This window comes from Diabrotica undecimpunctata, chromosome 7 (assembly GCF_040954645.1).
Source record: "Diabrotica undecimpunctata isolate CICGRU chromosome 7, icDiaUnde3, whole genome shotgun sequence".
In the NCBI taxonomy this organism is placed as follows: Eukaryota; Metazoa; Arthropoda; class Insecta; order Coleoptera; family Chrysomelidae; genus Diabrotica; species Diabrotica undecimpunctata.
Genome location: NC_092809.1, coordinates 19,771,956 through 19,777,408, shown reverse-complemented (window position 1 = coordinate 19,777,408; position 5,453 = coordinate 19,771,956).

Genomic DNA, 5,453 nt, shown 5'->3' with positions numbered 1-5,453 from the left:
GGGTAATGTAAACTTTAAGAAAAAACACAGTTTGATTCGTACACCCGGTATACAATGAAAATTTAACTGTTTAGCAACAATATTATTATAAAGATATTGTCAAGGAATAAGACTATAACATATTAAAAAATCACTTAAATCGGACAACAGGTTTAGGAGATATAATACATCAAAAATTACCCATTTTTAAGGTGGCCGGTTAATTTTGGTCTAGAGTGTATGCCTTTCATTTGGGGAAATATAAATAAAAAAAATTCAGTTGGGCTTGTGTAATGAAAGCCCAACGCCACACAGTAACTGGAGTTATTTTACTAGGTTTTTTGGAGTTTTACAGCAACGTGCTGATACATTGATCCTATAAACCAATATTTTAATGAGATATTTAAAAATTTGAACTATAGTGTTTTCTCCTGCATAAAGATAAACACATTTGTTTAGACATAAAAACATTACTAACATCATTTTTTTAACAAAAATTATACTCTGTATTACCTACGGATATACGTAATTCCATTTTTTTGACTTTCTTGAATAGCAATTTTTTGTCCAGACCAGTTTCTAAGTAAATTTTCATTCTTGGTTGATTTCTAAATAATATAGCTTATTTTCGAAACCCTATCAAAAACTGCTCTATACCTCATATGCTCCGTGTTATCATTCTATACATTTTCTGAGTTTAATCAGTAAAAATAATTTTTTAACGTTTGAAAGAACACTTTTATACAAATATTTTTCATAAATTTTAAACACATTTTTAAAATCAACAATATTTGACAGATAGAAATATATATAATATATCGCATATTTTGTGGATATCTAGAAGTACATAATTTAAAAATAGTTTTTTTTTCAAATATACGTTTAAAGGGGAAATCCATTGAATAAGATCTTTAGTTTTTACATTATACTACGAAAGCAATTGTTTCCAGGAATAGTTGAAACAATACATGATTAGATAAGTAAATATATTTTAAAAATAAATATTAAAAAACTTATTTTTAGATTTTTTGTCTGATACATACATCATTATCTATAAGATAGGTATCTACGCTTGTAGAAACTTGTCGCTTACGCCAAATAAAATGATGTAATTCTACACTTGTTCTTCATACCTAAGAATAACATAACTTTTGCCAGAAAATTATCGTGTATCTATGACAATTTTTTGCTATTCTCATGATGTCCATGATCATTCGTTTGTCTGATAATTTACTTTGACTACAAATGCGTTTGCATTCGTAATTTTTGATGACATTGATTAAGTTATTTGTAAGAAACTTGTAAGAAGAAATAACCTATCAAAATTACGATAGAGATGCAGTAGAATATCTTGATTTGCTACTAAATCAAATTGTTCCTGCACTTCAACATCTTTGAATCAACTTAAACTTCGACATTTGGTTTCAACAAAACAGCTGTCCTTCACGTTAAGTCAGAGACTATTTGGATTTAATTTTTTCTAAAAGTGTTATTAGTACACAAGATACAATAAAATGGCCCCCTGGGTCACCCCAGATTTTTCTTTCCGCTACTCTCCCTTGTTTGGGGTGCAACTTTAAGCAACCAAAGATAGTCAAACTTACACAAAACATATGGGCAAATACTTACTAAAACTTAATACCACCAGAAAAGCTTTGTATAATAGATTTGATTTTTGTTTGGCACAAGGTGGTGATTGTTTAAACATTTCAAAGTTTTTCAAAGTTCAAAAGTAAACAAGAATTTTATTTAGTTCATAGTTTCTTATTTTTTGTAATTATTTTTTATTATTATTAGACTTCGGCAAATATGCAAATAAAAATGTAGAAAATATGCGCATAAATATGCACGTGTTTACTCGAAAATATGCAAATATTTTACAAAATATGCATACAAATAAATAAAACAATCGTAAAATAGTAACAATTTTATTTAAAAAAAAAAGTGTACATAACTAAATATTTCCTACTATTCATTAAGATTTACATTTATTTTAAGTAACTACATCATTTTTAAGTATGAATAAACTTATCTAGAATTATGGTAACAATAAATGACCAAGTGGTGTTCAAAATTTTCTAACAAAAACTTGTGGCTTCTGTCTGAGTACATATATTTATATATGGAAAAACTTCGTTCAACATCAACTGATGTAACGGGAGCATTTTTCAAACTAACCAAAACATTTGGTTCTAAATTAATTGTTTCCGAAATATTTCCAGCTAGAACACTGACTACTTCAGAAAGAATATGGTAACCTTTATTTTTTTCCATAGTAGCTTCAAATTTTTTTAAAATATCTTTTCCAATATTACCTCTAACGTTCCGACAACATGGCGCAAATTCTTTTATTAATGCTGTACTTTCGAACAATGACAGTTTTGGTGATTCTAACTGAGTAATTGTTTTTTGAACAAAACTAAAATTTGATTTTATAAATGAGAGTTCTTGTTGAAGCAAGTTACTCTGAAAAGTTTGTTTAGAATCCAAAAGAGATTGGGAACTTTCATCTGTTAACGTATCAATTATGTTCTTTATTTTAACAAAATGATCTGCATAAAAATTAGCTGCTTCTAACCATGTTCCCCATCGCGTTAAAATAGGTTGTGGTGGAAGAGGAATGTTAGGTAGCATTTCTTTATAAAGTTGAATTCTTATAGGAGATTTAAGAAATACTTTTTTGACACTGGATATCATGGTATTTACAAGAGGAAACTTTTTTAGTACTTCCTCTGCAACTCTGTTTAATCCATGCGCTACACAAGTAACATGTATTAAATCTGGGAAAAATATTTTTAAATTTTGTCCTGCTTTCACCATATAAGGAGTAGCATCCGATAAAATAAGCAGTAATTTATTAGAAGGAATAGTTGTCAGAAGAAAAAAAGTTGCTAATGTTTCTTGTATAAAACGCGAAATTGTTAAAGCATTTGTTTTCTCAAGTTGCTGGCATGAAATAAGATGAGATTTTGGTAAGGTATCTTCTTTAAGAACACCAATCAATAAATGAGCAATATACTTTCCTAAGGAATCAGTGGTTTCGTCTACAGATATGTAAAAATAATTATCTGCAATTTCTTCCTTAATATTAATTAACACCGACGAGTATAGCCCGTTCACATTATTTCTTCTTAGAGACCGATCACTTGGAACATTAAGTTTGCAATATTTTTTTAGAAACGAACTAAAATTTACATTTGCTAATTTTGAAAGCGGTATGTTTGCAGACACTAATGCGCGACATAAGTCTTCATTAAAAGTTTCTTGCTCATCTAATTTTTTTGAAGTAGATTGGAAACATTTAGCCATTGAAGTTTGATGTTTTCCTCCTATTTTTCCATTTTTTGCAATGTGTGAAGCAGTTCTCACATGTTGGTCTATCTGAAATTTCTTCTCACATGCTATCTATAAATAAAAATAAAAACCTTTATTTTAACCCAACCTTTAAAATATAAAAATATACAAGGTGTTTTTGGTTAATCAAATAACTGGTTTGGAAAACAAACACTCGCTAAGTTTTAAATGCAGTATTAATCCACAAATTAGTTTTTGTTACTAACCATTAGTACATCATATAACTTATTTTAAAATTCAACAAAAGTTTTTTTTTGTTAATTCAATTACAATAAAAATAATTGTGTTTTAGAATAGCTGACTTCATGAAAAAAAGTAAAGGTGAAAAATTTTTCTAAATACACACCATTGTATTGTACCATGGACAATTTTTTCTCACTAAAGGAAGCTATTTTTCATTTAAAAACAACCTACGAGTACTAAATTTCAAGTACTAAATTTAACTAAAAGAATTTAATTTTTTTTAATTTTAACACCCTGTATCTCGAAAAGTAAATAAGTTTGACCCCTCATTAACTATATCGTTTTGTTCAATTTTTCGAGAAGTATCTACAGTCAAACGTTGTAAGTGTCATTTGGAAACACCCTGTATGTATGAAATATTAGATATTTAATAGAAAATATTAGAAACTTACAATTTTGCCACAGACTGAACAGTAGATTTTTCCCATATCCATAGACAGCTCTTTATAAGGTTTAATCCAAGTTGAAGCACTGCTTGTTTTAGGCATTATAAAATCACAATATTCCTTTTTGTTACGCACAACGAGTGTTTACGCTTTGAATATCAAAACAAAAATGATTTACAAATCTGAGCATCAAATTAGAAATGTTTAGGTACTTAATTCAATAAACTGGGAGATTTTGGAAAATCCCTAAATTAGGAACAAAACTATTAGCCGTTTACCTGCTGTTAAGATACAATAAATTGTAGATAGATTTGGGGATTAGATCATAAAATGCAAATGAGCGAACCCTTAGCGATTATCCAATAACTGAATGCCTCAGTGACCGAGACTTTCTAAGAATGTTGAGGGCTACTTAAATTGATCTTCTTTGAAATTGTAAATGTTTTGTACCTGTAGAGATTACGTACTTAGATCATTTCTTGATTAAAATGACTACAAAATTTTATACAAGAATTGAAATAAATTGGTATGTTTAAAAATTTTCAAATACAGTATAAAAATCTGAACTTTTATGCACTTTATGCAAACTTTTATACAAATATGCCAAAATATGAAATATTTGCATAAATATGCACAATATGCAAAATATGCAATATGCATATTTGCCGAAGTCTAATTATTATTATAAGCACTAACGTTTTGAGAACTATCGTTCGCGTGCCCTGCTATTCTACAGCATAGTATACCTTTTGGTTTGGTCCAGATCGATTCACACCAAGAAAGTTAACGTTGTCCTAAATAAAATATGCAAAATAACAACAGGTTGTATGAAGCCAACAACACCCTCTCTAAAAAAGACAACAACATCTAGATCCTGGATGTGACGATGGAGAGTCCTGCACACTACCCACTCGTTGAGTAAATACCCACTGGTGCAAACTTCACTCATGGCCACCATGGAAAACACTGAACTGAATAAGAAGCGAGGTGGCACCAATAAAACCGATAAAATAAATTAAGGCCTTAGGCACGAAACAGATAATAAATGAGAATGTGGCGCCATAGAGAATATGGAACATATACTGTCCTGCCCAAACCGATCTACTGCCTGCAACTTCGATGACTTATGGCTTCCTGCCAACAAGCAGAAATTGTTAAAAGTAGCCTAATATTGAAAAGGTAAAGTATTTATAGGAGACTTCTTTCAAGAAAAAGCAAAATGAGAATCAGATCTATTAGCCGTTTGTATTTAAATGAACCGGAATATATATACCAAATTTCACTGTTCTTTCCAAGAATTATATCACTTACAGACAGACGATATGACTTTAACAATACAATATAATACAATACAAATTAAATAAGTAACGAAGGTGACACTCATCATTTGTTGTTTAGTAAGCAATTGTATGAGACGCAGTTGGATATCTTATTGTATGCAAAATATATACTCATCGTCGTAAAGTACATTTGTAGGAACTACCAAGATAA